The 12,657-nt window shown below is 41.6% G+C and overlaps 1 pseudogene; it reads left to right on the forward strand.

Moving 5' to 3' along the window:
* The first annotated feature begins 2,968 nt into the window (after positions 1-2,968).
* On the forward strand, positions 2,969-4,028 carry LOC149920225 (uncharacterized; annotated as a pseudogene).
* Positions 4,029-12,657: the final 8,629 nt, after the last annotated feature.

The following is a 12,657-nucleotide window of genomic DNA, read 5'->3' on the forward strand; positions in this document are numbered from 1 at the left end:
GAGTAGTTTCTTAAAAGCTGCATGTTCTTAGTGCAGGCTTGCTTTACTTTCAGTAATTCTTTGAACAGTTTTTTTGTTCAAGGCTGTTCTACTCCTTATCCTAAGACATGAGCTAAATATAAGAAGTCAAATTTAAGATATAGAGCATTCTGGTTATAATTATCAGTTTATTATTAAGTTTGAAATACTCGTGAGAGAATGCTGTGTACTAAAAGTGTTCTGACTTTGAGAATGAAGACAGTAAGAGAAAGCCGAGTGCACTGAGGATGTTGATTGATATTCTATAATGTATGAGAAATCTCCTGAAGAGGAGATATAATATTTAAAAAAACAACATATAGGAAGATAATTGAAATTCCTCTCAAACAAATAGCTCTTCTGCTGAACACAGAGTAGAGTGGAGCAAGTTAAAAGAAAACACAACAGAATTATAAGTCTAACTCAAAATGGAAAACTGGAGAATGTTTCCTCTCAAATCTTCCAGTTCAAACACACTTCTGAAAGGTAACTTAATTCCCCTGTCATGTACAGGTAAGATAAACAAAATTGAGATAGATGTTAATGCTGCTAGCAATTAGAAGAAGCAATTAGAATTTTAGGTAATATCAATTGCACCTCTAAATTGGGAAAATGTGATTAGTGAATTGCCTAGTATTCCAATCCTACTTCAGTTACTCTTAAAATCCTTTATATTCAATTAAAAAAAAAAATCAAGCAACACTTACAACCATGAAGTTCTGCAAGTTATCTGTTCATTTCAGACTGTGCAACCAATCTGGGCACTGCAGTTCCCAATAGGTGACCTCCCTACAAATCTGGATCAGAATTGAAAAATATTGGCTGAATGGAAGGATTTCTGTGAATAAGCATATTCGGGAGAACTGTACTTCATAAAGATATTCTGTTGTGACATCTTCTCTTTGATGTGTAGGATGCAGGAAAGTATTAACCTTCAACATATAATTCAGTGCTTTGAGAACCTGGCCAAATACTGATTTTAGGGTTCACCTTACCTGACATACCTTAATTCATCTGACAGGTTCGAGGTGACAGACATCATATTCAATCCTGATATATAGAAAGCATTCATTGTGTTTTTGTTTGAATAAAATGATTGACATCCTGCAGACTAGATTTAGCAGGAAGTCAAAAGAGATTAGAAGAGTCTTTCCAGCTTAAAAACCTGTGTAGGTGCCAGAGAAGAGCTGTTCAGCATGCTAATGTTTTCTTGGTTTTGCTGAAGAAAGAGTTGCTGGAAGTAATTCCAAAGGATTAATGCCCGTCCTAGAACTAAACACAAGCTCTGATATTATACACAAAAGGTTTACTTTGAATAAAATGATTGCTATGAATTTACCTGTTGGTATTAATGGGATTCCCAGTGTTAATTTAAACAAACAAACAACAAAAAAAAAAAAACACACACATATAAAATTTGTGCTTTTTCTAGGTTCCTGAAGGCTTCAGATTTGACTGTAGTCACACAACTCTATGCAGCCATCTGAGAAAGTCTATAGCTAATTCAACTGATCTGGATCTTTTACAAGAAATTTATACTAAATAAAAGAATAACTGGGGACTAGATCCTTCTTACAAGTACTGTAATTACTAGGTTTTCAATGTTATGAGCCCTTGCTTCCAGTTAAAACATACTCTCAGTCAGTTGGTGCCCACACTTCTTTACCAACATCTCAATTGGGCATGGATTTCAGTGAGAACAAAATTCCTTTGCCAGTAAAGAAAGAAAAAATAGATTAATTTCCACAGCTACTTTTTGTAGATTAGTAATATTGTCAGGCCAAATGTGAGACTAAGATCTTTCATAGAGGTAACAAAACAGAACAGAAACTTGTATTCCCATTGTCTTTACACTTTTGAGACAATGGAATGGTGACTGGCTTTATGGTTAGTTGGTGCAGTTTGACAAAGCCACCTTGCTTCTCATTTAGCAAGTTCTGGGGAGATGTGACTAAGAATTACCAGTAAAAGCTTGCAATGTTACCTACATGTTTTTTGTATCTTTCTTTACAGATGCTCCTCTTCAGAGTAATCTTTCCAACATTTTCAATTTATTTATTTATTTATTTTCTGTTATATTATATAATAAGTACTTCTCTGCTTTTGCCATCATCTTTAATATTCTGCTATCATATTTACCCTTTTCACAACTACATCTCATTCATGGCTCTGAAGCATCTTTATAGTAATAAATCAATCAATCTATAATTTCCAGATGGTGAATTTGTACCTAGTAGTATCTACGTGCATGAACTTACATGATGTACAATTACATTTCATCTGAATGTATAATGTCCTCAAAGACATCTATTTCTTTGTGTGTTATAAAGCATTTTTTTTAATTACATCAACTCCTAGCTTTATATCTTCACATTCTCTTTCCCATATTTTTTAAGAAAAAGAATATCATTTATATCAGCCTTCAAATCCCTATAATAATCTCTGCTGACATTTTATTTTCAGGCCAGGAGTTTTACTTCCTCAAACAACTTCATGTTGTTGATCTTCTAGCCAGTTTGCTAGTTTTCACATAATTACAGCCACCTTCTCCAGTGAATTAGCAATTTCCTATATGATGTATCAGTTTCTTTTAGAATATCAAATAAATTATTTTGTTTCTTTTTCTTCAATTGAAAATACATACTACCTTATCAAAAGTGTTTTAGATTTACTTGACATTTTTGTTTTATCAATTTTTCTTATCCTTCAAAACTTGTTTTGATATACTGCGGAGAACAGTACCAGTACTCATTGAATAGACTCATTTTCTGAACCCTTATCATCAAATTTTATTCACTAGTTTTCACACTTAATCTGTTAACAAGATCATACAATTGTTAGTATTAAATAACTTGAATTAAATGTTGCCATTTACATTTCCATGCCTCATTACTTCAGGCTGTCATAGGTTTATCTTATTTTATCATCTATGTTAAAACTCAGGCACATTATGTCACAAGTCAGCGGGCTTATTCTAAGAAGACTGTGGCTTCTGAGAAATGTCACTGTTCAGGTCTCTGGCTGCAGGGAGTGCCTGAGCCTGCTGCTGCCCGGGGAGAGTGGCAGGGACTCCACCTGTGTGAGGTGTGGGCAGGTGGATGAGCTGCTCAGCCTCGTGGTGGGACTCAAGGATGAGGTGCAGAGACTTAGGACCATCAGGGAGTGTGAGAGGGAGATCAACTGGTGGAGTGACTCACTGGCTTACCAGAGGGAAGGGTTCTGGGAAAATACCCCCAGAAAGGTAGTGGGCCCCCTGCCCTGTCACAGTCAGACAGACCTGACTGATGAGGAAGGTTGGAAGAGAGTCCCTACTTGGTGTCACAGGAGATACCCCTGCCTGCCTAGCTCACTTCCCCAGCTCCCTCTAAGCAACAGGTTCCAGGTGCTGGAAGTTCAAGGAGAGGTGAGTGAAGAGGTGATGGAGGATCTGCCAAGGAGAGAGCCTAGGGTGAGGCGGTCACCCCCACGCCTTGAGACTGCCTCCAACAGGAAAGAAAGAAGGGTGGTTGTGGTGGGTGACTCCCTTCTCAGAGGAACGGAGGGCCCCATATGCAGACCTGACCCAGGCCGTTGGGAAGTGTGCTGCCTTCCTGGGGTTCGGGTCAGGGACATAACAAGGAAACTCCCTAAACTGGTTAGATCATCTGACTACTTTCCATTACTCGTAGTTCAGATGAAAAGTGATGAAATTACTGAGACAAATCTACAAACTATGAAAAAAGATTTCAGGCATTTAGGGCGTTTAGTTCAAGGAGCAGGAGCTCAAGTAATCTTCGGCTCTATACCTTCAGGGGGGGGCAGTAAGGAACACCAAGCGGGATCGGAAAGCACAAGCAATGAATAATTGGCTTGAAGGCTGGTGTCGAGCCAAAACCTTTGTGTTCTTTGATCATGGGGCAGTTTACTTGGCCCCTGGCCTGTTGTCTGTCCATTGAACTCACCTATCTCAAAGGGGGCAAAGGATATTAGCGCAGGAGCTAGCAGGGCTTATTGAAAGAGCTTTAAACTAGCTACGAAGGGGGAATGGGACAAAACAGGTCTCACAAGAGATGAGCCTAGGGGTACGATGCTTAAGCTGGGGGTGAGGCAGATGACTCGACTGAAGTGCGTCTATACCAACGCATGCAGCATGAGCAACAAGCAGGAAGAGTTGGAAGTGATTGTGAGTCAGGCGAATTATGACCTTGTTGCTATTACCGAAAGATGGTGGGAGCACTCCCATGAACTGGAGTGCTGTGATAGATGGCTACAAGCTCTTCAGGAGGGATAGACAAGGAAAGAAGGGTGGTGGTGTGGCCCTTTATAGCAAAGACTGTTTTGATGTTGAAGAGCTTGGGGTTAGTAATGACAGAGTTGAGCGTCTATGGGTAAGGATCAGGGGGAAGGCCTGTAGGGGTGACATTTTGGTGGGGTCTGTTACAGACCGCCTAACCAGGATGAAGAGCATTCTATGAGCAGCTCGCAGAAGTCACACAATCGCCATCACCTGTTCTCATGGGAGACTTCAACTTGCCTGATATATATTGGCAGTATAATACAGCACAGAGGAAGCAGTGCAGGAGGTTTCTAGACTGCATAGAAGATAGCTTCCTTATGCAACTGATGCAACTGATAGAAGAGCCTACCAGGGTTGGTGCCCTGCTAGACCTGGTCTTCACTAACAGAGAAGGACTGGTGGGAGAAGTGAAGGCTGGGGACTGTTTTGGGCAGAGCGACCATGGAATTGTAGAATTCTCTATTCTTGGAAGTGTCAAAAGAGTGACCAGCAAAACTACTTTCTTGAACTTCCAGAGGGCAGACTTTGATCTGTTCAAGGCGCTTGTAGCACAGGTCCCTTGGGAGTCGCTTCTTAAGGGTCCAGGGATCCAGGAAGCCTGGACACTTCTCAAGATGGAAATCTTAAAGGCGCAAGAACAGGCTGTCCTTGAGTACCGTAAGGCGAGCCGTAGGGGTAGACGACTGGTGGGGATGAGCCGGGAACTGCTGTTGCGACTCAGGGAGAAAAAGAGAGTCTATATCCTCTGGAAGAAGGGACAGGCTACTTGGGGAGATTACAAGGGAGTAGCTAAGGTATGCAGGGAGGAAGTTAGGAAGGCAAAAGCCCTACTTGAACTCAGATTGACCACTACAGTAAAAGACAATAAAAAATCCTTTTATAAATATATCAATGGCAAAAGAAGAACCAAGGATAATTCTCATCCTATACTTGATACAGCAGGGAATGTGGCCTCTGAGGACAAGGAAAAGGCTGATGTCCTCAATGCCTTCTTTACATCTGCCTTTAATAGCCAGACCAGTTATCCTCTGGGCATTTTATGCCCTGATCTGGAAGTCTGGGACGCCACTCAGAATATATCCCCAGCAATTCAGGTAGAGGTAGTCAGAGAGCTCCTCCTCCATCTGGACTGTCACAAGTCCATGGGACCGGATGGCCTACACCCTCAGGTGCTGAGGGAGCTGGTGGGGGTGATTGCTGAGCCGCTCTCAGCCATCTATCACTGCTCCTGGTTAACTGGAGAGGTTCCAGAGGAATGGAGGCTTGCTGATGTGACTCCCATCTTCAAGAAGGGATGTAAGGAGGATCCGGGAAACTATAGGTCTGTTAGGCTGACCTTGGTACCAGGTAAAGTAATGGAGCAAATCATCTTGGGTGAGATTGCACGGCACGTGTGTGGTATCCAGGGGATCAGGTCCAGCCAGCACGGGTTCATTAAAGGCAGGTCGTGCTTGACCAACCTCATCTCCTTCTATGACTGGATGACCAGACTGGTAGATGAAAGAAAGGCTGTTGATGTAGTCTACCTAACTTCAGCAAAGCCTTTGACATGTTCTCTCACAGTCTTCTGGAGAAACTGGCTGCCCATGGTCTGGACAGGTATACACTTCTTTGGGTAAGAAACTGGCTAGAGGGCCATGCCCAACAGGTAGTGGTTAATGGAGTTAAGTCCAGCTGGTGACCTGTTTCAAGTGGCGTTGCCCATGGGTCAGTACTGGGGCCTATCTTATTTAATATCTTTATTGATGACCTAGATGAGGGGATAGAGTGGACCCTCAGTAAGTTTGCAGATGACACCAAGTTGGGAGGTTGTGTTGATCTGCCTGAGGGTAGGGAGGCCCTTCAGAGGCAACTAAATAAGCTGGATTATTGGGCTGAGGTGAATTAGGGATGAGGTTCAACAAGGCCAAGTGCTGGGTCCTGCGCTTTGGCCACAACAACCCCATGCAGCGTTACAGGCTTGGGGATGAGTGGCTGGATGACTGTGAAGAGGAAAGGGACCTGGGGGTATTGGTTGATGCTTGGCTGAACATGAGCCAACAGTGTACCTAGGTGGCCAAGAGGGCCAATGGCATCCTGGCCTGCATTAGAAATAGTGTGGCCAGCAGGAGCAGGGAGGTGATCATCTCCCTGTACTCAGCACTGGTGAGGCCACACCTTGAGTACTGTGTTCAATTTGGGGTCCCTCACTACAGGAAAGACATTGAGGCCCTGGAGCGTGTCCAGAGAAGGGCAATGAAACTGGTGAGAAGTCTGGAGCACAAGTTCTATGAGAAGCAGCTGAGGGAGCTGGGATTGTTTAATCTGGAGAAGAGGAGGCTCAGGGGAGACATCGTTGCACTCTACAACTTCCTGAAGGGAGGTTTTGGGAAAGAGGGGTTTGGCCTCTTCTGCCAGGCAACAAACAGGACCTGAGGAAATGGACCCAAGTTGTATCAGAGGAAGTTTAGATTGGACATGAGGAAAATCTTTTTCTCTCAGAGAGTGGTCAGGCACTGGAATGGCTGCTCAGGGAGGTGGTGGAGTCACCGTCCCTGGCAGTGTTCAAGAGGCATCTGGATGAGGAGCTGCAAGATATGGTTTAGTAGCTTGTGGTAGCAGTGGTAATGAGAAGACAGTTGGACTAGATGCTCTTACAGGTCGTTTCCAACTTTGTGGTTCTATGATTCTAAGTGATTTAAATGTTAACTATACTATATTCACTCAATACAAATATCAATCTGTTTACATACTGGTGTGATTGGGGGGCTAAACTATTCAATATTCATTTTAATTTTTTTCAAAATGTTAATAAATTTGAATTTCAGGAGGAAACCTACAACCTGCTGCTCCACCTGGATTGTCACAAGTCTATGGGGCCAGATACAAAGGAAACTAGAGGAAATGCTTGCCAAGGCACCTTCCATCATTTATCAGTGGTCTTGGTCAAACAGGCTGGTCAGTGAGGGCTGGAGACTTGCCAGTCTGATATCCATTTAAAGTATGGTCGGAAGGAGGATTTGAGGAACTACAGGCCTGTTGGCCTGACCTTGAATTGGGGGAAGTTTATGGACCAGATCATTCTGAGTGCGATCACATGGCATGTGTGATCAGGTCCAGCCAGTGTGTTCATGAAAGGCAGATCCTGTTCAACCAAACTCATCTCCTTCTATTGGGTGAGGGAAAGGATGTGGATATAGCCTACCTAGTAAATTCTAGCCTTTTGACATCAACTCCCACGGTATTCTCTTGGATAAGGTGGAAGCTCATGCCTTAGACTGGTTTACTCAAAAAATGGCTGGATGGTGAGGCCCAGAAAGTGATTGTGGATAGAGTTAAATCCAGTTGTCACTACTGGTGTTTCCCTGAGATCAGTACTGAGAACAGCCCTGTTTAATACTTTTACTGATGATCTGGATGAGGGGATTGAGTGCAACTTCAGTAAGTTTGCAGATGACACAAAGCTGGGAGGAAGTGTCAATCTACCTGAGGATAGAAAGGCTTTACGGAGAGATCTGGATAGGCCGGATCAATGGGCTGAGTCCAATTGTATGAGTTTTAACCAGGTGCCAGGTCCACTTTGGTTGCAACAACCCCATGCAATACTACAGCCTTGGGGTAGAGTGGCTGAAAAGCTGCAGGACAGAAAAGGATTTGGAGGTGTCGGTCGACACTTAGCTGAATACAAGGTTTGCAAGATCTCATCACTCTACAACTAGCCGAAAGGAAGTTATAGCAAAGTGGATGTCAGTCTATTCTTCTAGGTAACAGAGATAGGACAAGAGGTAGTGGCCTCAAATTATGCCAGGAGAGTTCAGGTTGGATAGAAAAAGATTCTTCTCAGAAAGAATGGTAATGCTTTGGACCATGTTGCTAAAGGAAGCGGTGGAGTCACCATCCCTGGAAGTGTTCAAGAAACCCGTAGACATGACACTTATGGATATGGTTTAGTGGGACTCGTAGCAGTGGGTTGACAGTTGGGTGATCTTAGATGTCTTTTCCAGGCTTAATGATTCTATAATTCTATTGCATCTAAACACTCTTCTAATCACCAAATTACTGTCAGTAGTGTCTTCTTCTTTATGACTGGAAATCACAGAATCATCACAGGTCCATAGAATAGCTTGAGTTGGAAGGGACCTTAAAGATCTTCTGATTCCAATCACCTTGCTGTGATCAGGGTTATCAGCCACTAAATCAGGCAATAGATCAGGTTGCCAGTCACTAAATAAGGTACCAGATCAGGTTGCACAGACTCTCATCCAACCTGGCCTGCAGGGATGGAGCATCTGCAACTTCTTTGGGCAACCTGTTCTAGTGCATCAAAACTCTCTGAATTTAAAAAACTCCTCATAACATCTAATCTAAATCTTCCCTCTTTTAGTTTTAAATCATTCCTTGCCCTGTCACTATCAGAACATGTAAAAATTCTGTCTCCTGATTATAAGCTCCTTTAAAGTCTCTGAAGGCCTTCCCAGTCTTTTTTTCTCCAGGCTCAACAAGCCCAGCTCCCTCAACCTTTTTTTCATAAAAGGAGCATTCCATCCCTCTGATCATCTTCACAACCATCCTCGGATCCACTCCAACAGCTCCATGTTATTCTTTTGATGAGGACCCCAGACATGGATGCAGTATTCCAGATGAGATCTCATGAGGGTGGAGCAGAATGGGACTATCACCTCCCTCTTCCTGCTGGCCACACCTCTTTTGAGGTGGCTTGGAATGCAGTTAGCCTTCCAGGCTGAAATCACACACTTCTGGCTTTTGGCAAGGTTTTTGTCCACTGTGATCCTCAAGTCCTTCTCTTCAGAGCTACTCTCTGTAAGTTCTTCTCCCAGCCTGTACACATACCTGGGATTGCTGCAACTTGAGTGCAATACCTTGCATTTAGCCTTGATGAACGTCATTAAGTTCACACAGGCCTACATTTTCAAAATCTGCTGTGAAAGAATAGTTGAAGTGCCTTTACAGTTTCTAATCATTTTTTGAATCAATATTATTTGAGTAAAAAAAGTAAAGCTTTTTCTATGTTCAGAAGTGTTTCAGTTGCCCTCACTAATCACTTTGCCAAAGTTGATTCTTTGAAACAGAAACAGGCCAACTTTAATTTAATGTGTACTGAGTCAGCTCTCTATCCAAATTTATTTTCTTTAGTTAACTACTTCCAGATATTTTTATAATTCAAACTCAAATTTTTATCATCACATGACTTCTAGTTTATTTGTCTACTTGCTCAATCTGAGCATAGCTATCCATATTTTATTTCAAATACTATCTCAGTAGAACTTGTTTTAAAATTCACCTGGTCACATTTTAATACCTTAATAGTTTATGTTTTCTGTATACCTTCTAGTTTACAAATAACTATACAACACGTTATTATTTGACTTCAGTCTTTACTTCTGTTTCCCTCCCTAAAACACATACCTGCAATTTACTTGGATAACTACTACACTGTATTTCTAACATGTTGTGGTTTAGTATGTACGCAGCATGCCAGCAATTTTTTTGACTCGACTGTTTACATTATTGTTCAAACATTCAATTTGTATCTTTTTCCACCTTCATTTTCACTCCTCTGGAGAAAAAAAAAGTATTTGTGTGTATGTGAGTAAATATCTTGAAGCTGCCAATGGGAAGGCAACATTTGAGGAAATCTTGCAGCTCTCCAGGCATCAGAATTGTTCATGAGTTGCAATTGGAAAAATATTAATGCAGGGCTGTGCCACCCTCCTGCAATATTACATCTTCTTGGAACACTCTGCTTCTCCAAGTAATTTTCTTCAGAAAAAAAAAAAAAATCACATTAAACAGTGGGTGTCCAAACAAATGGCAATATTTCAGTTCAGATTTTGTGTTAGGTTTTGCATCGTATTCCATCACATAGCACGTAGTAAGACACATCATATTCCATCAACTAACTCTGCTAAATGTCAGGTGTTTAATAAAGGGAAAGGGCAAAAAGTTGTAAAGAGTTTACATTGCCTTGTTAATCAGCACTTGAAAAAGTTTTGAAGAACTCAGTGAATCGTTAATTTAAGAGCTGGTTTCTGGAAGCTATAACATACGCTGCCTGAAATCCAAATTTTCTTTTAACAATCAAGGGACTTCAATTGCTAGGTTTCAAATATTTAAATGGATACCTATATGTGCTGCAAATCTGATTTGTCTAACAAATATATGCAGGCATCAAAGTCATTTGTCAGGACTGAATAGAAGCAGCTATCACAAAAACAGACTGTGAGAGGTGTCAGTACCTCATAAAATCATCTCTCCACCTGCTCGACAGGATAGGCAAAGTTCAGGAGCAGCTATCTCAGGCTATTAAAGAGTACCTCATCACTATTAAAAAGAAGAGCTGGACTGACAGTTTGGCATCACCACATAAGTTCAATTGTCACTTGCCAAATCTTACTTGACAGACAGAAAAAGTTTAGGAAAACTAACATACAAAAAGCTTTATTCTTTTTATTTGAAAATAAAGAATAGCATTACTTACCAATTCTTTTAACTTTAATTCATAAGTATTTGGAAGTTCTTTCCCAGCATTGAGCATGCAGTATCAAGTTGTCCAAAGCTTATACATAGTGGGTAAAATATTTTTCATCTGAATAGTGCCCTCTGTAAGGTTACTCAGTTCAGTAACAGCTATTATACGGAAGCATGGGTGGCAGAATCAGACCTTTAGCTTGTGTGGAGCCCAGCATCCTTTTACTGTTTGCTTTGATTAACTACATCACTACACATTTTCAAGAGGAAATGTAATTTTCACTGGCAATAACTCAGGAACTTACAGCAAAGGGGTAAAAGCTTTGAGCAGACAATTCTGGGTGCTGGAGATAGTGCAAGTGATAAAATGATGTATAAAATGACATGATAACAAACATTGACCATATCTCTGATTTTTTCTTTAGTAGCAGACAATATCATCATTCACACAGCTGTGAGCCATTCAAGAAGGTATTATCCCATGAGTTCTGACATCAAAAACTTATCGTTTCCAGCCTTACAGTAAAGCAGTTTAGTAGGTAATAAAAATGAGCAGGAAATTTCCAGAGCAGTCTGAGTTGACAGCAGCGACCAAATTTCAACAAAGTAGTACAGTTACATATAATTTATATCTCCCTGCACCATCTAATCCTCCTGAGAAGATTAATTCTGGCAGAAGGCATGCCATGGTAAGACCAAATACCTTGCCTTAGGCTGTACAGTAGATGTAGGCATTATTTATTTCTTTCAGAGGTTCCTTAGAAATCCTTTTGATGAAGGCAACACAAAGATATGGGTTTTCTTTCTTTGTACTTTTCACATTCTCTGGATTCACATTTCTATTCTAACTGAAGATTAAATCTTTGGCTTTGTTTTCCCTTTATTTTCCAAGAAACTACAATCTGGAATATCTGATTGTTAATTTTAGGACAGGCTAATATCTAATACAGATAGAATAGCTCAGTAGTGAGTAGCACAGACAAAAACATAACCCATGCTCTATGGCCAGGACTCAGTTCTGCCTATTCACACTAATGTTATTTTAGCATTGTTTGAAGTTAATTAGTCAAAGCTATCCATAGAATCATAGAATGACAGAACTGTTTGGTTTGGAAAGGATCTTTAAAATCATCTATTCCAACCGCTTTGCTATAGGCAGGGACACCTCCCACTAGGCCAGATTGCTCACAGCGCCATCCACCTGGCCTTGAAAACCTCCAGGGAGGGGTCATCCACAGCCTCTCCAGGAAAATTTTTCCAGCATCTCACCACCCTCAGAGTAAATAATTTCTTTCCAATATCTAATCTAAATCTACCTTCTTCTAGTTTAAAGCCATTTCTCCTCACACTGTCGCTACATGCCCTTATAAAAAGTCCCTCTCCAGCTTTCCTGTAGGCCCCCTTTAGGCACTGGAAGGCCACTATAAGGTCTCCCCAGAGCCTTCTTTTCCAGGCTGAAGAGCCCCAACTCACTCAGCCTGCCCTCGTAAGGAAGGTGCTCCAGCCCTCTGATCATCTTTGTGGCTCTCCTCTACCCAGTCCAACAGCTCAATTTTCTTCTTTGGGCCACAGAACTGGAAACCAGGTGGTGTCTCCCAAGGACAGAGTAGAGGGGCACAGTCACCTCCCTTGACCAGCTGCTCACACTTCTCTTATCAAAGAATCACGGAATCACAGAAGCACAGCATCACCAAGGTTGGAGAAGACCTTCAAGATCATCCAGTCCAACCATCTACCTGTCACCAATAGTACTCACTAAACCATGTCCCTCAAAACAAAATCCAAATACCTCCAGGGTGACTCCACCACCTCCCTGTGCAGCCTATTCCAGTGCTTGACCACTCTTTCAGAAAAGTAGTATTTCCTAACGTCCAACTTAAATCTCCCCTGGCACA

This window comes from Phasianus colchicus, chromosome 1 (genome assembly GCF_987193195.1).
Source record: "Phasianus colchicus chromosome 1, bPhaCol1.hap1.1, whole genome shotgun sequence".
NCBI classification, from domain to species: Eukaryota; Metazoa; Chordata; class Aves; order Galliformes; family Phasianidae; genus Phasianus; species Phasianus colchicus.